Genomic DNA, 24,331 nt, shown 5'->3' on the forward strand with positions numbered 1-24,331 from the left:
CCAAGAGCCCTATGAGGGAGGTGTGCTCTCATTATCCCGTTTTACACATGAAGAAGCCGAGAGGTTAAATAAATTGCCCAAGCTAGTAAGCGGTGCAACTCAGATCCAGATGCAGGCAGTCTGGCTCCAGAGTCCCTGATTTTGACCACTGCGGGACGCCGCCCTGCTGGGTGCGTACAGTGAGTGGTGCAAGCCAGCCAGACGTCAGACACAGCAGTACCAGGGAGAGCCACGGTAACGTTACCTAATGGTTTTTACCAATGATGCGCTTTCTCACGTGGTCTCACAAATCTGCACACTCCTTCTGAGGTAGGTGGGGGTGCTTTTCCCACACACGAGGAGAGGGCGCTGTTTGCTCTTGGGTCTGGAATGGCAGAACTCACTCCCGAATCCAGCCTTTTCTGTTTTCAAGTCCAGGGCTCTTCTTGCCGTACAGCTTTTTCTTGGTGTTTTTCTTCAGCTGCTGAGCATTTTGTCAAGTAAGACACCATTTTTCCAGTAGTGAACATCTGAAGCTTTCCCTGTATTGGGGAAGATACGAGAAAGTAAAAAAAAAAAAAAAACGAAAGTCACGTAGTGCCTCTTTGCTGAGAATACAAAAGTATCTAGATTCTCTCTACGTTAAAGACGAGGGTTTGCTGTCATATGCTCTTTAAGAAGAGTGAAACAGGCCCTCTGCTTATCAGTTTTCTGGGTACAACTATATTTAAATCCCCAATATTATTCTTAGGAATACCAGCCATCTCTCAGAAACATGTGAATTTTACAAACAGCATTCAATATGATAGTTTTCTGGTTTCTAAGAGCCCATATTGAAAATGTCTTTAGACATTTTCAAATGATGAAATCAGGATGCAAAACTTTCTATATACTTATGATCCCAGCTTGTGTGAGAGTGCCAGTATATGTCTAACTGGAAGAAAATTTGCCACAATGTTAATAGTTTTGATTTCTAGGTACCAGGTTCGTGGTTGATTTTAATTTCTCTGTATAACTTTTCTGTGTTTTCCAATTGTTTACAATTGATCATCAGAACCAGAAAATCAATATATGCAATTTTTGCAGAATGCCTGTCCCTTTTCTACAACAGAGCTTTTGAACACCATTGAAGCCAGGTTTTGGAAGATACATGTAAAGTGGCTTCTTGTATACCCTTCGGAGTTGCAAGGATTTCCCCTGACATTCCTCAGGCCTTTTTGCCCAGTGGCCCAGCAGCATGACCCTGGCCTGCCCTGGAAGGGGCTGCTTGGACTGCAGTTTCCCAGCCACTGCTCACTAAGCGATGAGACACCAGGCCAGGAGCCATCCACTCGGTACATTGGCTACAGTAGGCATTGTTGGAAAAGGCTGGAATGGCTCCGATCGACTCTGTGTAGCTTCTGCTCTGGGGCAGAGGATCTGCTTTCCAGTCTGGCCTGGGTGCTGTTTCCACGAGCCGGGGGCTCAGGTACTACGTCAACTGCCCGGGAGTGTTTCCGAGTTTGAGGACCCTCACAGTATTCCTGAAGTTCCAGGATATGGGAAGCCTGCACAGGAAACAGCTAGTGTCTGTTTAAAAAAAAAACAAAAAGCATACCTGAGCCCCAGAAGTTCCCAGGTAGGGAAGGCTGCCGTTCCCAGAGCCAGCCAGGTAGCAGTCACCCAGGCAGCAGTTGCCACCACACAGGTGTTCTCTCAGCTCGGGCACACAGAATCATGCAGTGATTACAGTCAAGCCAATGGAAGCTCAGTGAGGTGAAGTGGCTTGCCCAAGATCCCACTGCTGGTTAGAGGGAGCCTGTGTGTTAGTCTGTCTCTAAAGCCCACCCAAGCTCTCTGCGCCAGGGGCTGCAGGCTTCCACCAGAACACTAGCCACTGTCCCCTAATCCCCTGCCCCATGCCCCGATGATCCTGGAGAGAATCTGGGATCCCACCTTCAAATGCTCACGGCACAGCACGGCCGCTTAGCCTCTTCATGCTGTGGACTCCTTTGTTCTCTTAGAGCCTGTGGACCTTTTTGTAAATGTATAAATTTATAAAATGATATAGATAGGCTTGGAAAGCAAGTATATTGAAAAATATTAATTTTTAATAACAGTAATACATGTACTTTTTTACTAACATGTTAAATAATAAAATATACTTGAGAGCTAATAATTACCACCATGTTGAAGTAGTGACGAGCATAAATGATACTTCAAGGCCACAATGCAGATGTAATATGAAAGTATGTGTGTTTCTATCGGTGGCAGAGACATAGGTAGTATTCACAATAACGGAGTTTTTTGCTTACATTCATAGTGAAAGGAAATTCTGTCTTTCAGTTAGAGGTTAGGGAAATAATGATGTACTTTTTTCCCTTATTCAAGTGCACAATTCCTGAACTCTATCCACAGACTCTAGGTTTAGAACCCCTGTTCTATGGTGTGTTAAAAAGAAGTGTGTGTGTGTGTCTTCAGAGTGTGTGTGTGTCTGAGAGTGAGTGTGGGAGTGTGTGTGAGCGTGTGTGTGAGCATGTGTGAATGTGTGGGTGTGAGTGCATGTGGGAGTGTGACTGTGTGGGTGTGAGTGTGTCTGAGAGAGTGTGGGAGTGTGTGTAAGCATGTGTGTGAGCATGTGTGTGTCTGTGAGTGGGAGTGTGTGTGAGCATGTGTGTGACCATTGTGAATGTGGGTGTGAGAGTGTCTGAGAGAGTGTGGGAGTGTGTGACTGGATGTGAGTGTGTGAGAGTGTGGGAGTGTGTGTGACTGAGAGTGAGTGTGGGAGTGTGTGACTGTGGGTGTGAGTGTGTCTGAGAGTGAGTGTGGGAGTGTGTGTGACTGCAGGTGTGAGAGTGTCTGAGAGTGTGGGAGTGTGTGTGTGTGAGCATGTGTGAATGGGTGGGTGTGAGAGTGTGTGAGAGTGAGTGTGGGACTGTGACTGGGTGTGAGAGTGTGTCTGAGGGTGAGTCTGGGAGTGCGTGTGACTGTGTGGGTGTGAGTGTGTCTGAGAGTGTGTGTGTGTGAGCGTGTGTGTGAGCGTGTGTGTGAGCATGTGTGAATGTGAGTGTGTGTGAGCGTGGGAGTGTGTGTGACTGGGTGTGGGAGTGTGTGTGACTGGGTGTGAGAGTGTGTCTGAGAGAGTGTGGGAGTGTGTGTGAGCGTGTGTGTGTGTCTGAGAGTGTGGGAGTGTGTATGACTGTGTATGTGTGAGCGTGTGTGACTGGGTGTGAGAGTGTGTGAGAGAGTGTGGGAGTGTGTGACTGGGTGTGACAGTGTGTGAGAGTGAGTGTGGGAGTGTGTGACTGGGTGTGAGTGTGTCTGAGAGTGAGTGTGGGAGTGTGTGTGACTGTATGGGTGTGAGAGTGTGTGTGTCTGAGAGTGAGTGTGGGAGTGTGTGACTGGGTGTGTGTCTGAGAGTGAGTGTGGGAGTGTGTGTGACTGTATGGGTGTGAGAGTGTGTGTGTCTGAGAGTGGGAGTGTGACTGTGTGGGTGTGAGAGTGTGTCTGAGAGTGTGGGAGTGTGTGTGAGCCTGTGTGTGAGCATGTGTGAATGTGAGTGTGTGTGAAAGCGTGGGAGTGTGTGTGACTGGGTGTGAGAGTGTGTCTGAGAGTGAGTGTGGGAGTGTGTGTGAGCGTGTGTGTGTCTGAGAGTGAGTGTGGGAGTGTGTATGACTGTGTATGTGTGAGCGTGTGTGTGAGCATGTGTGACTGGGTGTGAGAGAGTGGGAGTGTGTGACTGGGTGTGACAGTGTGTGTCTGAGAGTGAGTGTGGGAGTGTGTGACTGGGTGTGAGTGTGTCTGAGAGTGAGTGTGGGAGTGTGTGTGACTGTATGGGTGTGAGAGTATGTGTGTCTGAGAGTGGGAGTGTGACTGTGTGGGTGTGAGAGTGTGTCTGAGAGTGTGGGAGTGTGTCTGAGAGTGTGGGAGTGTGTCTGAGAGTGTGGGAGTGTGTGTGACTGTGTGGGTGTGTGTGTTTGAGAGTGTGTGTGTTTCTTGAGAGTGAGTGTGGGAGTGTGTGTAAGCGTGTGTGAATGTGTGGGTGTGAGAGTGTGTGTGTGTGACTGTGGTGTGAGAGTGTGTCTGAGAGGGTGGGAGTGTGTGACTGGGTGTGAGCATGTGTGTGTGTGACTGTGTGGGTGTAAGTGTGTGGGTGTATGTGAGAGAGCGTGTGAATGTGTGTAAGACTATGAATGTGTATGCAAGTGTGTGAGCATGTGTGTGAATGTGTATGCGAGAGTGTGTATGAGTGTGTAGATGTGAGTGTGTGTATGAGTGTGTCTTTGAATGTGTGTGCATGTGTGTGAATGTGTGTGTCTGAATGTGTGTGAGGGTGTGTGTGTGAACATGTATGAGAATGTGTGAGTGTATGTGAGTGTGTGTGCGTACGTGTGTGTGAGTATGTATGTGTGTGAGCATGTGTGAGGGTGTGTGTGTGAACATGTGTGAGAATGTGTGTGAGTGTATGTGAGAGTGTGTATGTGTAGAGCAGTGGCGGGGAGAGAGAGAGAGGGAGAGCGAATATTAAAAGCAGAACAGAGGGAGTGAAAAGGATGACAGGAAGAGGGCAGCCCAGGAATATTTTGATACTGAGTCAGTGGTGAAGAAATGCCTCTCCGGCTTGACCCAGTCACCACAGAGAATGTGCTGGGTGTGGGGCAGGGGAGAAAAAAAATGTTCCTTTTAAGTTGCTTCAAAATTCATTTAAAAATCTGTGCAGAGCTAAGTGCCTCAACACTTGACTTATTTGGAGTTTTGAAAGGGGATGAGGAGAGTGAGGGTTTGGGGTAAGGGCTGAGTGTGCAAATCTGCATATAAACAAGGGCATGAGGGCACAGTTATTGTGTGAGCCCCGTCTTAGCCTCCTTTCTGGTGGGAGACTTATTGGATGCCTCCAGTTCCAGATCTGGGAAGTGCTTGGCAATCAGACTCTGGTGATTGCCCAGCTTCTATTTTAGTAAAAGGAGTGGGTACAGAGTCTCCCCTCTGGCCCTGTGGGCGACAGCTTGTTTCCCGGGACTCAAATAATGAGGTGGCCCTCCCCATTTACCTACTGGCCTTGGGGAGTGAAGCCACCTCTCACCACCTTTCCCTGATCTCCCATCGACTCCCCACATTCCCCATTGTTGGGGTGGGATGAGGGAGCCATTTTTCCTCCCAATTAAACATTTAGGGAGGAGGGACCCTGTTCATGGATAACTCATAAAGCAGGTCATCCACTCATTTAATAAACTTCTGTTGAGCAGCTGTCATTAGCTCAAAGCAAAGTACTTCAACAAAAAAGGACAAGCAGCTTGTAGTCTAATAAAGAAGGTGGACACTCCTATTAAGCACCTGCTGTGTGCGCTGCACTGTCCTCGGCACGGGCTCTGTGCTTGGGACGTGTTCAGGGAAGATGGAACGTTGCAACTCAGCAATGGCAGGATAGTCTCACTGAGCAATTTGTGGGAGGGCTGGATAATTCAGAGGTGACTCAAGCAATGCACAGTGCGTCTTGTTGGAAGATGGATGGCCTCTGCTGTGGCCCGGTACCCTCTGGTCTGTAACTCGTGGGCCTCTCCTCCACCGTGTCCTCAGCACACAGGCCAGGTTGCCCCTCACTAGCCTGCTACAGATCGTGGCTCTCTGTGCAGCCCCATTTCACAGCTAGCCGTCCCTCCAGCTGCAGCGGATCCTGCATGATGAAGGTGTCTGTCCTGCAATCATGACCCATTACCAAGGAGAGGCGAGGGACCTCTGCCCCGTTAGGAACCCATTTGTGGTGTTAGAGGTCATTAAGCAGACTCGTTGTATCTATACCACCTTCAGATGTGGGTGCTGCTCAGTGAAGGAACCCCACCCGGCCACCTCCCTTTCCTGGGCACTTAGGATGGCCATCTTAGAATCACAGAGCTGGAAGGAAACTTGAGGTGGAAATCCCAGCCTTGTTATCCTGACAACAGCCGTTATGACGTCACAGTGCCCACCTCTGTGCCGATACCGACAGAAGGATCCAGAAGATACTGAAGCTGCCACACCATCTGTCTTCTGATCCAGGAAGGCCCACAATCTTCTAGTCTATATTTGTGGGGAAGGAAGAGTGCTTAGAAGAACTGCAGTACATATAACTGATTGAGAAATCTTTGTCTACTTTGCTTCTGAATAAAGAAAAACCATGATGGTAAAACATGGTGTCGTATCAGTCAGTGTTCCGCAGAGAAATAGTACCCACAGGGTATAGAGATAGATATACATACATACAGCTATTAAGACTGATTTTAAGAAATTGGCTCACGTGATTGTGGGGGCCGGCAAGTTTGAAATCTATATGGCAGGCTGGAGGTGATCTACAATCTTGAAGCAGGATTTCTGCGCCTCTGAGAGACCTCAGGTTTTTGTTTTTAAGGCCTTCAGCTGGTTGGACGAGGCCCACCCACGTTATCAAGGGTAGTAATATCCTATACTTAATTAAAGTCGATTGTAGACGTTAACCACAACCACGTTAGTGGCACCCAGGTTAGTGTTTGAATAACTGGGGACTGCAGCCTAGCCAAGTTGACACATAAAACTAACCATCACAGATGTCTACCCCAGGAGGCTCGTTTTCCGGTCTTGTTCAAAGACATTCTGGAAAAGAGGAAGACGTTCCCGTTTTCTACAAGAGACTCCCCTAAAAGAGTGACAGAGCTATCCAGTGGGGATTCCAGCCTTGGAATTGGACTTATTATTGGGTTATGCAGCATATGGTATTTGTTTCACGTGTAACCAGGTGCTTGGCAAATGTCCAAGACAAGATCTTTATCCCCAGGCTGGAGAGGATATTTAGGTGCCTTCTATTCTTCGCACCTCTTCCATGACCAAAGCGTTTCACCCAGATGGAAAGTTCTTATTGGTTTCAAGGGCTCAGAGGACGCCGTGGCCTCAGTGGCTGCCTGTGCCCACCCTTACGCTTCTCTTCTGGGGAAAGTTCTCACTGGAGAACCCGATTTCTAAATGTTTTCCTGCGTATTCATTCTTAAATAGTGAAATTCTCTTCTCATTCATGAGTGCCATGCGCATACTGACATGGAGCTGTGGGGAGCGGGGGTTAGGACTTGTCCTGAGTTGCCACTCATCAGGCACAAGACCTTGGGCACATCTCTAATCCCTGACCCCTTCAATTATGTTACCAACTAACCAAAGATAAAGATAGACTAACTCAATGTCTTTCAGCTTTTCTGCTGCTTCCACATTGTTCTCATTTGCCATAATCTCCCTTCATGGAACCATGTTTCATCAGACGTGAGGTGGCCAGGGCTTCTTCAACAGGAGAAGTGTTGTGTGTGAGGTCATGGTAGAAGGAGCTTTGGTGGTGGCAGTGGTTGTGGTGGTGATAGAGAACAGGCTCCTAAGGAGACATGTCAGAATCTCTAGAGTAGTTTGCAAAAGCCCCTACTCAATCCCAAGTGAGCTGCCATTCCTCTTCCTTTGAGACTCTTGGCACTAAATAATACCTAAACCCTTGTGTAGCTCAGCAATCCTGTGATGATGCTTGCCTTTTTGCTACCCATTCTCTCCTGTCTGTCTACAGTAGGCTCTTCTCTTCTCAGGGTTGTTGCCTTGATAATTAAGGAAAATAAACTTTTCTCAGCGAATAAAATCATAACCTCTTGACTTCCTGTTAAAAAAAAAAAGGTAAGCTGTTGCCTGTGGCTGGTGTAGGAATTAAATGGGATAATGTACATGGCGGTGCCCGGCTTGGTGCCTGGCCCAGCCTAGCTGCTCCCTAGATGTCCACTTCCCTTCCTTCTCCCCTGCACCACCTCAGTCGTGATTTACTCTTGAGTCATCCCGTGCCTGCTGAGACCAGGCAGAGCATCACTGATACTCCCTTCCAAGTGAACTGGTTCAAATAATATTCAATTATCCCTAATGGAAGACAATTAAGAATTGGTATTTGAGAGAAGTTGAAATTATGGTGTAGATTCGTGAGAGCCCCTAGGTGAAGGCCAAAAGAACACAGGTCAAATTGGTGTCATATCTGATGGGGCCCAGGATGGGGGAGGGGCGCCAAAACAGCCTGTCCTTGAAGCAGACACAGAGGAGAGTGATTCTGCCCAGTGCCTCAGGGGAGCTGATTGTCCCTCCCATGCACCTTCTACATCTGAGCCACTTGTCACCTTCACCTTTGTGTTAGGACTAAGACCATCTTTGTTTTATCCCCCTGCAAAATTGGGGCCAGAAACACTTTCTGCTGTATGTCCAAGGCATATTTCTATGCACGTTAACGTTTTTTGGAGGTTTGCACAAATGAAATAATGTCACTTTTGTGGTAATCACTATGAGAAAATATGTATGGATACCACTGGGGGAGGGGCCTCGTGATAGGGAGCTGACCACTGTGCTAAAGGCTACGCGCATACTGTTTTTGATGTTTTATAAGTCCTGTAAATGGCATCAGCAATACAGGACATCCCCAGGATGCCCCGTCACTGGGCAGAGTATCCTCTGCCATTTCCTGTCCTCCTCTTGGAGGTCTAAACTGTTCTCATCTCTCCCAGGGGCTCAAAGCAGGACCCACAGTCTCACCTTGCCCAGGGTGATCAGAACCAGTGCGCCCGTATGGAGAAATTCTGCTGCCCCTCCTTTGTACTGGCCAGTGTCTCTTCTCTTTCCCACACCTCCCAACCCCCATGCCCCTCGAGCCAGCAGTAGCATGACTCCACAGTCATTTGTCAGACTGAAGGGCCATTGTAGTGACTATAATGTGTAATGTTTTTTTGAACGTCAGTTTCCAAAGTGTTCTCACACCATGACTTTAGAGATTTTCTGGCCCAGCCCTTCCTTTTACATAGAAACCTTTGACTGAGAGCAGAGACCCACCCAAAGTCATCTAGCCAGCGGTTCATCATTTGGGTCTCCCATTTACCTTGTGTGGCAGCCCAGGTGGCCATGTGTACAAGCAATGTTATACAGATGGGAAGGCTGAGCCCTGGTGAGGTTGAGAGGTTGGCCTGGGCTAGAGCCAGGTGGTAGTGATGCTGGGATTAAAGGCAGGCCCTCTGTTGTGCTTCTCCCATCCTCCTCCACCAACCCCTCCCACACACATGTGCACGTGAACACACATGTAAGAACACACACACACGCACACACAGCCTCCCTTTATGAGGCTCCTTGACCTGCAGGAGAAACCTAGGCTTGGGCCAGTGACCTGGGATGTGGCTAGAGGGGCTGGGGAGGAATGGAGGGCAGGGGTCATCTGATGTGTGACAAACACTGGACAGGCCTCCAAGGGGGTGTGTCAGTGCATGTGTGCAATTCAGTCATCTGAACCCTTTGTGTTGGGAGGGAGGCTTCAAAGAGCTACGACCTTGACCTTCGGGGCAGCCACAGGGGCAAGGTCTTTGCTGGGTGGTTTGTAATCTCCTGCCCTTTTTGGAGAAAGGCCCCTGGTGTGCTTTCCTTCCCTTCCCCCCGCCCCACCCCTGCCACCCCATGGAGGCCTAAACCACCATGCCCCTCACCTCCTGTTGACTGAACCCAGTGCGAGGAAGTGCTCCTGGCCCGCCCCCGACACAGAACACCATGTCCTGTATTATTTCAGTCCGCTGGTCCTGGGAATCTCTACTTACTTTTTTTCGTTTCCTCCCCTTGAATATTAGAAACATTAAAAAAAACATTAGATTCCAAAAATAATCCAAGTCACAGTGTTCAGCAGGCTGCATGTGCATGTTTTCTCCCAGAGCTGTTTTCTTCCTTCTTAACCTCCCTTCTCCCTCTCCTGTGTTTCCAGGCCCCTTTGTAGCCTCAGATTATCAGGCCTGGAGGAGGAATGTGGGGGTGGAGAACAGGGGGAAGGGGAATGGGGGCGGGGAGAGGCCTCAGACGTGGAGGTTTGGCTCCCTTCCACGTTTCTCTCAAGAGGGCTGAACGGTGCTGGGGACCTGAGTGGGAAGCAGTCGTATGTGAGCAGTCTGCGTATATGGCCTGTACTTATCAGCGGACCGCATAGAACTGTGGACCCCACAGTGATCCTATAGAATATAGAACTCAGACTGTATGTTAACAGTACTTCCCAGAATCCAGGTTCTCACCCTGATTCTGTTTGTAACAGTTTAGATGAGCTAGAGAAGGAGGCTCCTCATCAGAGATACAGTGTGTTCTTTCATTCATTCCAAACATTGAGAGTCTATTGCATGCCAGGTCCCCTGCTGGGTAATCGGGACCATGTCTCCCTATTGTTACCCCAGGCATTGGATTGGAGGGGTAGTGTAGGTTCAGCACCGAAGCTATGCTTAGTACCTTGGAAGAAAAAGGTGGCTTAGAGATAGTAACCACGCCCACGATAGGAGCCCAGCGAGTTGAAATATCAAGGTGTCTGTTGGTTACTGGAGCTCTGGTGGTGCAGTGGTTAAGGGGTCAGCTGCTAATCAAAAGATTAACAGTTCGAATCCACCAGCCACTCCTTGGAAACCCTACAGGGTAGTTCTACTCAATCCTGTAGGGTCACTATGAGTCAGAATTGATTCAACAGCAATGAGTGTTTTGTTTGTTCGTTTTGGGCTGGGATTAGGGCTGGGGGTCTTGTGTATATAAGGGAGAGAACAGGGAGGCAATCCAGGAAAAGAGAAAACATATCAGCCCTGCTCCAGTAGGGAAGTGGAGGAAATGTCTTAAGTGCCCTTTCTGAAGAACAAAAGTTAAGGTACAAAACTGTACCTTAAAGTGAAAACAAATTGACCTGTTTGGGGTGGGGATCTGTTTCAAGGTTCCTATCCAGGCATTTTATTACCTTTGAAGGACCCATTTTCCTTCTTGCTTCTTCACCTTCTACCCTACTCCTCAGCATCCCTTCTGCTTTCTTTTCAATTGTGGCCTTCCTTTTCCCTGCCTTTGCATCTCCTTAGGAGCCCTGGTGGCACAGTGGTTAAAATGCTCAGCTTCTAACTGAACAGTTGGCTCAAACCCACCAGAAGCTCTGAGGGAGGAAGATGTGGCAGTCTACTTCTGTAAAGATTTACAGCCTTGGAAATCCTATGGAGCAGCTCTACTCTGTCCTGTAGGGTCACTATGAGTCAGAATTGACTTGACAGCGGTGGGTTTTTTGGTTTTGCATCTCCTTCTGCGGCCTGTGCTTAAACTTGTTGCCATCGAGTTGATTCCAACTCCTAATGACCCTGCAGGACAGAGTGGAACTGTCCCATAGGGTTTCAAAGGTTGTGATCTTTATAGGAGCAGACTGCCACATCTTCCTCCCGTGGAACTGCTGGTGGGTTCAAACCACCAACCTTTTGGTTAGCAGCCAGATGCTTAAGCACTGCACCACCAGGGCTCCTTGGCCCACGCTTACCCTGCCCCTTTTGTGTATCCATTCTCTCCAAGCCTGCTGCTTGCCTGCCTTTTGCATTCCCACTTCCTTCTTGGCAGGAGTTAAGGAGGAGCTCGATGCATGGAGCAGGCCTTCCATCAAAGACAGGCCAGAAGATCCAGCAAAGCCTTCCAGAAAGAGCACTGACTTCTGAATCAAGGAGACTTGGGCTTTAGTCCCAGCTCAGCCACTCACTAGCTTAGTGACTGTGGCCAACTCACCTACCCTCTCTGCACATCAGAACCTGTATCTGTAAAATGTACATTTTAACACATGCCTTAGGAATGATGTATGGATTAAAGAAAATACACATAAAGCCTCTAGTGTCATACCTGGCGCCCCGTAGATGCTCAATAAATGGTAGGTTTTTGGAGACAGACATGAGCTGGGCCATGTCAGTGAGCAGGGTCGGGGGTGGGGGAGAGGCACAGGGAAGCTTTCTTGTAGGACATGGGGAAGGGGGAAGCTCAGCCTTTATCCACAACAGGGATGCTTTCACGGACCATGGGCAGCACGTGACAACAGATCATTAGGGTGAGGTAGGTCCTGGATCCTGGAGATACTGGGAGGGGATCTTGAGAAGGAACTGGTCAATGGGTAAAGATGCAGGGCCTGCCCCTAGCAGAGGAAAGGGAAATGGAAGCACATGACCAGACCCACGGGATCTTAGAACACTGTTGCTAAAGAGCAATCCAATTAAATAAATGCTGGGTATTGTACTAGGGATGGCCAATTGAAAGATGAGTTAGAACTAGGCCTTGTAACACCAGAGCAGAGGGCACCAGCCAACAGATAGCTGTTGCATAGGTAAGTTTGGGGAGGCACCCGACTACTGCTGTGGGAGCAACATAATGAGGAAACATTCAGACAGGATTGGGGTGCAGGGAGAGGGAAGAGCATGAGAAAGGCATGGCAGCCTCAAAGTACAGGGTGGGCTCTGGGAACATCCCCTGTCCAGTGTGGCTGGAGCCCAGGCTCTACGGGGGGTATACAGGAGGGCGTGGTCCATGCCATGTCAGAGCACCACCAGGGGTCAGAGCACAACCAAAAAAGAACAAAACAAAACACCAAACCCTTTGCTGTCAAGTAAATTCTGACTCTTAGTGACTCTGTAGGACAGAGTAGAACTGCCTGATAAGGTTTCCAAAACTGTAATCTTTACGGAAGTAGACTGCCACATCTTTATCCCACAAAGCGGCTGGTAGGTTCGAACCACCAACCTTTTGGTTAGTAGCTGAACGTTTAACCACTGTCCCACTAGGGCTCCTTCAGAACACAAACCCCAAAAAAACCCATTGCCATCGAGTTGACTCTGACTTATAGTGACCCTATAGGACAGAGTAGAACTGCCCCATAGGGTTTCCAAGGAGCACCTGGGGGACTCAAACGGCTGACCTTTTGATTAGCAGCTGAATTCTTAACCACTATGCCACCAGGGATTCCAGAGGATCAGAAATCCAGTCAACACCACTCCCTGAATAAGCAGGGAACATGAGGAAAATTGGATTCTGATGTCTGGTGCAGGCCGTACTAGGAGCGTCTTCAAATCCTAGGCTCTGAATCAGAGGGTCCAATCCCTACCCTGTGCAGAACTCCCTTCTCCAGCCTCCCTGACTGACACACGTTCTGTCAGACCCTGCTGAGCCTTCCAGGGCCGAGGAAGCCACAGGTTTGTGAGGCAGCCTGCTTCATTGTTAATCATCCCAGTTGTTAGAAACCCCTCCTTCCCCTTGGCCAGAATCTGCCTTCCTGCAGCTTCCATCCTGTGGTCCCATCTCTGCCCTCCGAGATCTCCTAGAACTAGTCTCTTCTGTTTCCCACAGGAAAACCGTCTTAACAATTTGGACACGGTCCTCGTGGACCTTCTCAGTCTTTTCTGTTGCAGATGAATGCCCATCAGTTATTTCAACATATTTTCATCTGATGTGGGCTCTAGGCCCTTGGTGGCTCAGTGGCAGGATTCTTGTTTTTTGTGCAAGAGACTTGAGTTTGATTCCCGGCCAATGCACCTCAAATGCAATCACCACTCATCTGTCAGTGGAGGTTCACGTGTCACTGTGATGCTGAACTGAAACCCTGGTGGCACAGTGGTTAAGAGCTACGGCTGCTAACCAAAAGGTCAGCAGTTGCAATCCACCAAGTGCTCTTTGGAAACTCTATGGGGCAGTTGTATTCTGTCCTGTAGGGTTGCTACGAGTTGGAATCGACTCAGCGGCAATGGGTTTGGCTTTGTTTTTTTCGTGATGCTGAATAGGTTTCACTGGAGCTTCTAGTCTAAGACAGACTAGGAAGAAATGCCTGGTGATCTCCTTTTGAAAATCAGCCAATGAAAACCCTATGGATCACGATGGTCTAATCCCATTGTACATAGGGTTGCCATGAGTCAGGGCTGACTAGATGGCAGCTAACAACAACATCTAGACCCTTCAATGGGGTCTTCTTAGGATCATCTTTTCAAATATGAGAAAGGATAAGGAGGGATCTGCAGCTCTTGGTCCCACCTCTACAAGTGAGAAGAAGAAGGATAATTTGTGTATGTGGGTGCACATGTTTTTGTAGCCCTGGTTCATCAGTCTGAAACCCCAGGGTATGCACAGACAGAGGAACACATTCTCACATGTAAATGCAGGTGGTTGTATTCTCACATGTAAGCACAGAGGGACTTTCCTGGTATGAAAGTGTTGAGTTTCAGATTTCTGGTGTCCAGAGTTAGGCATTCCTAGATCAGCAGTCTTCAGTGTTCCCCAGGAAAAAGCTCTACTCAAGGACACTTACTGTTCCAGCCCCATCCCTGTGTCCCATGGCTCTTCCTAGGTCGTTGAAAAGCAGTGCCAAAGCCTCATGGTCTTATCTTGGAGAGAGCCAGAAAACCCGTGGTAAGACATGCACAGGAACATGAGTTCACTTGGAGGAGATCTGCCTCTAGCTGGAATCCCAGAAGGTTTGTTCCCTCACGTTCTCCATTCTGTGTCCACCCAGAAATTCCATTCCCTTGCTTTTTTGCTCACCTCCAGCTTCTCCTTAGTAAGCCTTTTCTAGAATAAGGAAGGTCCTGCTGTAGGGACATTTGCTTACGTGGTAAAAGAACACCTCTTCTTTGGCATGCCCTTTCTTGGTATAGAACAAAAAGGGATAATTGGTTTTCTCCTTGCAGATCAGCATGGATTAACTAGCCCAATCTCATAGTGCACTTGACCCACCCTAAGAGACTTCTCTGGGGAGTTGACCCTTGTCATGAGCTGAGCATTCTCCCCAGAAGGGTCCAGAATGAGAAGTGAGACTGAACTTGAGTATTCAGCTCCCATCATCCAGGACATCCTCTTCTGTGCTTGGCACCATCGTCCCACCTTCTTACATCTTTGTTAATGTCAACACCCACTCACTTGGAATGCCTGTTCTACTGTCTCTGCCTACTGAAACCCCATCCTAGCCTAAGGTCCAGCTCAAATGCTACTCTCCTCATTCTACCCTGTTGGAGATGATCTTTCCCTCTTCTGAGCCTCTTCCTGTAGCCCTTATCTGTCCCCTCTCATATTGGTTCTCTTCCACCCCACCTTGTGTTATAGCTATATGCTTAAAAGTCTTATGTGTCCCCAAATATATTGCAGATTCCTAGAGGTCAGGGCCAGTGTCTATGATAACTCTGTGTACCTCAGAAGCACTGAATCGGAGCTAAGTAAACAGTGGACAGTGGCCCAGTCTGTGCTCACTTAAGTCTACTTGATGGAACAAAACTTCTGTGAGCACTCTGTGCTGGCCCAAGAGCACCACCTACTGCTTAGTGGGTTCAAGGGACTCACTGCTAAATAACTGAGGTTTTAGCAAGTTTCATCCTGCAGCGGAGAGAGGGATTAGGAGACAGGGAAGCCAGTTCTGGACCTTTCATACTAACCCAAGGGTGAGCAGATGAGAGCCTGGCCTGGCCTAAAGAGCGATAGTGGAGTGGGGTGGGGAGGGACAAATACTGCAGGTACTCTAAAGGAAAGAAAATAGGATCAGGTGACCGAGAGGATGTCAGGGAGGAAGGAGAGCTAAGATAACTTCAGGACCTTCGTGTTAGGATGAGGACGGTAGGACAAGAGTAGAAAGAAACCCCAAAAACATTTTGGAAGAAGGATAGATGATTAAATGAAATTCAAGGTTAATTTTTCCTTTTTTTTTAAGGCACAGAAAATTGAGGGAAGTTACTGAAAACATTACCATGACTTGGTTATTTCTGCCCCATTCTTAGGGACAAGAGGCATTATCTAAACACAACACTTCACCTTAACGCTCTGCATAAGATTGTTAAAGAAATGGACAGCTTTAGAGGAGGGATTGGGCACTTCATTCAGTAAGTACATCCTCGGCTCTTGCAGGATATACCTTGCTAGGTGGGGTCTAGAAGCTGGAGACATCATCTAGCATCTTCTTCTCCAGCATGTATTCCTGCGCCTGGCTGCCATCATGGCCCGTCGCCTGCCCAGGCCTCATTGCTGAGGCTGCTGCTGGAGGACAGGAGGAGGGGAAGAAGGTTCATGTCTGTTCCTATTCTTCAGCTCAAGTTCAGGCCCATCTAGGACAGATCCTTCCAGCACAACATCCCCTTTTTCTTTCACAGAGGGACTCCAAAAGGGAGCCCATGTGGGTTTTATATGTGTGCATGTGTGTAAGTGATTGGTGCAATTGCTTTTAAGATATGTGGGAGAACTGGATGAGAACATCCATCATACGCTCAACTTTTGCAGTAACAATAATAGTTACCATTTATTGAGTATATCCTGTATGCCAGGAATAAGCATTAGCTCATCTAACTAAATTAACTTGCCAAGGTCCAGATGTCAGTTTATGCCTAAATTTAGTTCTGGGATAAAATTGGGCACTATTTTCTCAGCTTGTAATAAATAGGGTTTGACTTCTTCAATTCTACATTTTGGGAAGTGAGCGAAGCACATTCCCTCACTCCGTTTCTGAAAATATTTTATCAGCATCTGCAGTTCAAATGGAAGGAATTTAACCATCCAAAGTCAATATCCTGGGGCTGCCTGGACTGCCTCCTGGCTTGGTTGGTCCTGTTTCTCGTCCGCTTGACTTGCTGGTTTCTGGATGACCATTTCTTCCCCACAGGGGGATAGTGTGTGTCGCCAGCGCTGCTGAGAATTCAGTTCATCCAGACTGACAGGCTGGAAATAAAAAGCAAAATGCCTTATTTAAAGTCTGAAAATATTTATATGGACCAGGTGAGACTCTTCCTTACATCGCTTAGCGTGAGGAAGGCGTGAGTGAAGACAGAGGTCTTTAAAGGCCTAGGATAAGTGTGTGCATCTCCAGGCGGAGCTGAGCTGCGGCTCGCCTGTCGAGGACAGTGTGATTTTAGCATGAAATTTTGCATCCTATTCTTCTCTAATCAGAAAGCAACTACTTTTTGTGACTGCCAGCTTACCCTGTCTGAACCCAGAGAAAAAGGAAAGGGACTGTCACATATTCAGCATCTACTATGTGCCAGGCACGGTGCTTGGTACTTTTTAATACATTATCTTCTTTATCCTCTTTGGCCTAGACAATGAAAGGTCTGTAAGAAAAAGGTGGGGAGGGGAAGAAATGGACAGAGAAGAGGCAGAGAACCTTCAGTGGGTGAGAAGTCTGTAACATGCTAGTGCTGGTTGATTTTGGACTCCTCTTGCAGTGAGATAAACGCCTGTATACCTGGGAGCTTCAGTGTAGACACCCAGTTCAGGGGTTAAAAGCAAATTTGACATTATCATTCTCCACTGCCATTGAATAAAAAGCCCAGTCCTTTCCTTTCCATCCTTTGCCCCTTGATAACCTGGCCCCTACTTATCTTTCCTGTCTCCTCTCCCTGCCTCTCACTTCATACCATAGTGACGGTTACCTGTTTGTGTTGTCTTTACCTTTCAGCCATCCCCCAACTCTTGGCAACCCTATGCACAATGAGATTGAACTGTTGTGATCTGTAAGGTTTTTATTGGCTGGTTTTCAAAAGTAGATCGCCAGCCCTTTCTTCCCTAGTCTGGAATCTCCGCAGAAACTTGTTCAGCGTCACAGCAACAAGCAGCCTCTACTGACGGACAAGTGATGGCTGCACTGCAGGTGCCTTGGCTGGGAACTGAACCTGTGTCTCCCACCTGGGAGGTGAGAATTCTACCACTGAACCAGCAGTGCCCTCCGTAGATATTTGTACGTCCTCTCTATTCCACGTTGTTTTAAGCCTCCAGGTCTTTGTTCACGCTGTTTCCTTCTTAGAAAGTCCTTCCCATCTACACCTTCTTCACCTAACTAAATCCTGTTGTCCTTCAAGACTCTACTCAGGTGTTGGTCACCTTCTGGAATGCAGCCATGCCTCTCCACACCTCTGTCTCTGCCAAGTCAGGCTAAGTGTTCCTCTGGTGTCTCACATTTTATTAAAATTAACAGAATATTGAAATTGCGTGTTTATATGTTTGTCTCCCTCACTGAACTGTGACCTTGATCTTCTATTACCAGTATCATCCATGTCTGGAATAGAGTGGAGTGAATGCTCAGTAAGTCGATGAAATGTTATGCTAACATCATGAGCATGTGTCTGTATCAGGATGCTTTTGGCTGCAAGAAACGGAAACTGGCTCAAATACCAAGGAGACAATATTATTTCACGTTTTCAAGTAGACATTCAGAGAAAATGTGAGATTCAGTTCTAGAGCCATGGAAGGCGAATGGACCCCTGAAACTACTGCACTGAAATAATCTTTAAACCTTACACCAAAAAACATCCCCTAAACTCATCTTAAAACCAAGCAATAGTTTAACTTAACTAGTAAAACAAGGCCTGCTGTGAGCATTATGGTCTTTTGAGATCTATCTATATGGGATCAAACTGGCAACAGCAACTCGACAGATGCGATAGGAACCTTAGGGGGCAGTGAGTTTATGTTAATGAGGGAGGAACAACTCAGAAAATGAGGGTGAGAATGGTTGCACTACTCGAAGAATGTAATCAATGTCATTAAATTGTACATGTAGAAACTTAAATTGGTGTATGTTTTGCTGTGTATATTCCCAACAACAACAATAAAAGTTTAGGGGAAAAAAAAAACCTATGGAGCACAGTTCTACCTTGACATACATAGGGTTGCCATGAGTCAGAATCGACCCTAAGGCAACTGGTTTTCATTGATTAGGATGAAGTTCAAGGTGCTCAGTCATATACGCACTGTGGAGCAGGATCTGATCACCAACTCCTTCATTAACAGAGGCAACCGTGCGAGGAGCATTTACAAAGTACTTCCGCCATCCCAGGGTCTGTGCCTTATGCTGGAGCACTAGGGAGAGTAACAAGCTTGTTCCGGATACCAAATGCTGTCAGCTTGCCTACCGGGGTCTTGGACCTTGGGATCTTACAGGCCACTTGGGCTCTCTGTTTTCTCAATTATAATTGTTAGCCCCATTCCAGGACCAATATCCTATGACTGAAAAACTTGATTGTACTCTTTGGTAGATAGCGAACTTGTTTTATCAAACATGATGATCATGGTGGCGGTAGTAGTGGGGGTAAAGGTGATGACATTGCTGACCTGAAGAAAAGGAAGAAATTAAAGGAATGTTGTCAGTGCAAACAGCTAATTTACAAGCTTCCCTTTCTCTTGCTACTTTATGACAACTCGTAGGCTGGAAAGATATCCAGCCTCTCAGCGGGTGTGGGAGGAAGAGCCGGAGAGAGAGCACAAGGGGGCTTCAACTGATACCTGTAGTGTTTTATTTCTTAAAATTAAAAACAACAACAACAACATGGAATTCAATAGGGCTAAATGTCAACGTCTATTAGTCTGGGTATTACAGGTTCATAATTGTGACTTATAAAGTGCTTTTTCATAGCTTTGAAATAATTCTTGGTAATTTTTTAAAGAAACAATTCTTCCTTTTCAAGTAACTAAAACTGTAAGGTGAGGCATTTTTAATCATTGAAAAAAAAATTGCTAACAGATACTGGAGATGGTCACACAACATGAGTGATGTAATTTGTCCCGTTGAATTGGTACATATGAAAAATGTTTAATGGGCAAATGTTGTATTATCTATATTTTTACAACATAAAACCCGTTGCCATCTAGTTGATAGCAACTTGTGGTGACCCCCCCCCCAAAAAAAAGATTAGTTATCATTGCAACCCTGTCATCAGGAACCCAGGTTCCTTCTGTCTCATTGCTCTGCAGAGAGCTTCATCCCAAGGCTGTTTCATTATTTCACCTGGTGGAAGGACACAGAGATATAGAGACTGGTTTCTTTTTCCCAGAAGTCCCATGCAAATTTCTTCTCAGTCTCGTTGGTTCATACTGCCTTAGACCTGACATCCCCGAATCAGAAATAGCAAAGGGAATGAAATCTGTATCATTAGTTTGAACAAGCAATGTGGGGTGAAATGGATGTTGGGGAATCAATGTCCAATATATCGCCCTGGAGGGAGTTCTTTTAAAGGCTGTCGTGTCCCATTTTCTCTCGGTTTTCCTCCAAGACTCTCTTATGTTAAACTTACACTATCCCATAGGGTAGCCACTAGCCACGTTTGGCTAATTAAACTAATTTTAAATTGATTAAAAGCGAATAAAATTTAAAATTTGGTTTCTTAGTTGCACTAGCCGCATTTCAATTGCTCAAAAGCCACAAGTACCTAGTGGTGCCCTAATATACAGCACAGATACAGAACACGAATCTATCATCACAGAAAGTTTTTTTGGACACCATTGTGTTAGACCTTTTAGCTAGGTCTCACCTCTCTTCTGCTCTGTTCCAGATTTTGTATTTATTCTTTGCTCCGTGCTTCAGTTGATATTTTTTGTTGACAAGTTTTCAGGTTCACTAACCTTGTCTTCTGTTGTATCCAGTTTGCTGTTAAACTTAGCCAATAAGTTCTTAAGTTCATGTAATTGTATTTTGCATGTAATGTCTGTATGATTTCTTTTTATAGATTCCAATTTTGTTACAGTGCTTCATCTTTTAGAACATTTATTCCCTTTCCCCTTATTTTTGTTAAGATGTTAATCATAGTTTTTTTTTTTTGAAGGCATTGCCTGCTAATTCGTATCTGGATCATGGCTGGGTCTGCTTCTATTGATTATTTTATTTTTTGATTTTAAGTCACCTTTCCCCTGCTTTTTCATATGTCTACTAATTTTTATTGTTTGCTGGATATTGTAACGATACATTGTAGAGGCTCTTGATTATGCCGTCTTTCTCTAGATTCTGGAATGTGGCTAAATTATCAGTGTATCATCTTCATCTCGATAGGTCTAAAACCCAAACCAACCCCATTGCCGTCAAGTCAATTCCGATTCATAGTGACCCTATGGGACAGAGTAGAACTGCCTTGTAGGGTTTCCCCGGAGCGGATGGTGGATTCGAACTGCCAGCCTTTTGGTTATCATCCAAGCTCTTAACCACTGCACCACCAGGGCTCCAAGCCTTGATTTAGGCTTTTTTTTTTTTTTTGGTAGATACAGTTCCGTTAATCCTAGGATATAGTCTTTATTCCTAGGATGTTGTTCTTACTCTGAAAGCCTGGTATTCCTGGGGTCTGAGGAGTCTCTTTACTCTGTTTGAATTAGAATATCCAACATTTCCCCAGCACTGTGTGGCCTCTAAAATCTCCGTGCCGCTCTCAACATCCCCTTGCCTCCCATAGCTGTTCTCTGCTAGATCTTCCAGAGTCTCCCCCTGCATATTCACAGCTTAAGATTTGGACCTGAAGGAAATTTCAATGCAGATTTTCGAGGCTCCTTCTCTGCAGCTTCCTCCTGTCAAATTCCCTGTCACCCAAATCCCAGCCATTTTACCAGCCCCGAACTCTTATCTCTGTTTCTGTATGTGTATGTATGTGTTTTGTTGTTTTTGTTTTCACCCAGCAAGACTGTTGCTCTCTGCTTAACTCCTGTTTCCCTGCTGTACATTTTGAGAAATACCCTCTGGGAGAAAGGCAGGATGAATGTGGAGCTTATGTTGTCTGTCTCCTTTCTTTCAAGGATCACTAGTCTATGTTGGTTGCTGGCCAATGCCTTCAAATAGTTTATATGTGGTAGGGTTAAGTCTGATACCAGCAACACCATCATGGGCAGAACTGTAAGTCTCCACATGAACATTCTAAATAAAAATTCAAGTAATAACCTGAGCAGCTCTTACTGAATTAGGCTCTCAATGGTAGGGTCTCAGAAGCTATACCTGGGAGCTAGCATTTTAGATCCTAAGGGCAGTGAGATTAGAGGAGAGAGAACTCAGTACAGAGAAGGCATTATGGAGGTGGAGAGACTTAAACTGTTTTTTAAAGGATGGGAATAACTTGGATATTTGGGTATGGAGCTTTCATGGGGGAAAGATAGAACCACAGTATTGGGGTGGGAATGAGCACGGTCAATGATAGGTTTACATGGCAGTGAATAAAACAACATGGATGGAAAGTATGCTTGGTGTAGGACAGTAGTGTTGAAAAATAGGGAAAGACAGGCTTGGACCAGTAAGCAGGAAGGAGCCTTAAATGCGAGGCTAAGGAGATTGGATTTTATGTTGTGAATTAACAGGTAGCAGCAATAGGCTTTTTTGACTGAGGGAATGATATGGTAAAAGCTGTATATTAGAGCAATAAACCTGGTGGGGCAGATGGTTTGGGGTAAGGAAGAGAATGGAGTCAGGGAGACCAGTAAGGAAGTAATTGCAGTAATCTAGGCAGGAAGGGCTGAGGGCTGAGTAGCAGTAGCACTGGAAAGTAAAGGGCATATTTTAGAGTTATTTGAGGAAGGAAAGAGGAGTATAGGCTCTGAGGAACAGGGTGAAGATGTGGGAAGTCAGAAGAAGGTAGAGTTTTGATGCAAAGGACGTAGTAGTTTGTGAGGTTGGTAGGACATCAAGGGGGGAATGTTAATATTGAGTCCATAGGCACCATGTGACCAAGAATAGTCAAAGATTTAGGCATATATTTGGGAAACAATTTAATAGTGGTTTAAAAACTTAAATTTTAGAGTCATACCTAGATTTGAGTCCTCAATATGCCATCTAAGCTGTGTGACTTTGGCTAAAGTTACTTTATCTCTCTGATTTGTTTCTCCTACGAGAGCCCTACCTCCTAGGGATGCTATGAAGATTGAGATAATGTGTGTAAAGCTCATTGTGCAGAGCCTGGCATGTGTTCATTCTTGTCAGTTATCTGGGAGGTTATGGCTAAAGGGCATCCTGTAACAGAGGAAATTGCATGGAATTTAGGACCAGATGGACACTAGATTCTGAGTTCAGCTCCATCACTCTACAAGTGTGTGGTGTTAATGTGATTTACTTCCCTTCTTTGTACTGAGTTTTTACCCTGTTTAAAATAGAATTAACAAGATATACTTTGTAGCATTATTCCAAGGACTACTTAGCTGAACTAAGGAGGTACCCAGCACTTGCGTGGCATAGGAAATAATATAGTTGAAGTTGTGGTTGTGAGCCTGGAAGAATTATAAAATGAACAGGGCTTGATGAATAACAGGCAGAGGGCTGAGGTCCAAGTCTTTAGACTGTCACAGTGAGGCTATGAGAGACATGAAAGGAAGCCATGAAGGGGCAATCGGAGAAGTGGGAGACGAGCTTGGATAAACCGATTTAGAATTTGTGATCTTTCAAAATTAGGGTATTCCTATTGTTTTTGTCATGCTGAGACTGGAAAAAACGAGTCAAGGAAGAGAATGTGGGTGTGTGAAAGTGCTAGTTCTCCTGAGGGAATAAGCTATTGCATAGAGACTCCTGAGGAGGCCCTGGGTAGTGCAAATTGTTAACAAGCTTGGCTACTCACCAAACGTTGGAAGTTTAAGCCCACCCCGAGGTGCCTTGGAGGAAGGACCTGGTGATCTACTTCCCAAAAACCAGCCATTGAACATTCCATGGAGCACAGTTCTGCTGTGACACACGTGGGGTCCCCATGAGTTACAGTCAGCTCAAAGGCAACTGGAGACACTTGTGAAAACAGAGGGAGACGTGCATCATGTCTGCACCCAGATGACGTGCAGCTGGGAACAACCTGGTATAGGCTTGTTAGACTCTACCAGAAAGAGCAGAATTTCAGAAAGGATTGCATCGGATTCTGATGTGAGATCAAACTGAATGAGAACTCATGGAATAGAAACTAGGAGGTGACTGGTTTTCAGACTCAAGAAAGTACTAAAGGCAGACCATAGTACAGAAAGTTAAGGAGGAAGTGGATGGAAGGACAATCAAGGCAGCAGCAGCAGAACACACTTCTGAAAGTTTGGTAATGAAAGGAAGGATTGACCAAATGAAGCTCTGAGCAAACTGAGGGGTATAACAACAGGGCTAAGAGCATCAACACTGGGACTAGACCTCCTGGGCTTGAATCTTGGCTTTGCCATTTACTTGCTGGGTGGCTTTGAGTAAGTTAATTAACCTTCCTGTGCCTTTGTTTCCTGATCTCTAAAATGGAGATAATACTGAAGATTCATATGGGGAGATAATTATGGGTTTATTGTGAGGATTAAATGAGTTAATATACACAAAATGCTTAGAACAATGCCTGGCACAGAGTGAGCATTTAACAAAAGTTAACTGCTGTTATTGTTATCATCACCATCATTATTATTATTGAGAAAAATTGAAAATGAAAAAGGAGGATGGAAAGACAAAAGACGAGGAGAGGCATAGTTTGGCTCTGAAATGGGATACCACACCAAGCATCTTCTTAGGCTCTACTAAGCATTTAGGCTTGGAGCCCTGGTGGCGAAGTGGTTAAGAGCTATGGCTGCCAACCAAAAGGTTAGCAGTTCGAATCCACCAGCCACTCCCTGGAAGCCCTATGGGGCGGTTCTACTCTGCCCTGTAGGGTCACTATGAGTTGGAATCAACTGGACAGCAGTGGATTTTTGTTTGTTTGTTTGTTTGTTTTACCATGAGCCACCACTGGCTCTGATCTACTTAGAAGCGTGTAAGGCAGGAACCACAGCTTGCCCCAGGGCAGTGTCAGTGTGTTAGTTTCCTGTTATTGTTAGCTGCCATCTAATTGGCCCCTTACTCATTGGCAACCCCATGCTCAGTGAG

General features: G+C 46.2%; 1 protein-coding gene across 21 annotated transcripts in view; it reads left to right on the plus strand.

Moving 5' to 3' along the window:
- Positions 1-24,331, plus strand: part of KALRN (kalirin RhoGEF kinase) — a 792,110-nt gene that overhangs the window by 270,765 nt on the left and 497,014 nt on the right. The window lies entirely within an intron of this gene.

This window comes from Elephas maximus, chromosome 1 (assembly GCF_024166365.1).
Source record: "Elephas maximus indicus isolate mEleMax1 chromosome 1, mEleMax1 primary haplotype, whole genome shotgun sequence".
Lineage (NCBI taxonomy): Eukaryota > Metazoa > Chordata > Mammalia > Proboscidea > Elephantidae > Elephas > Elephas maximus.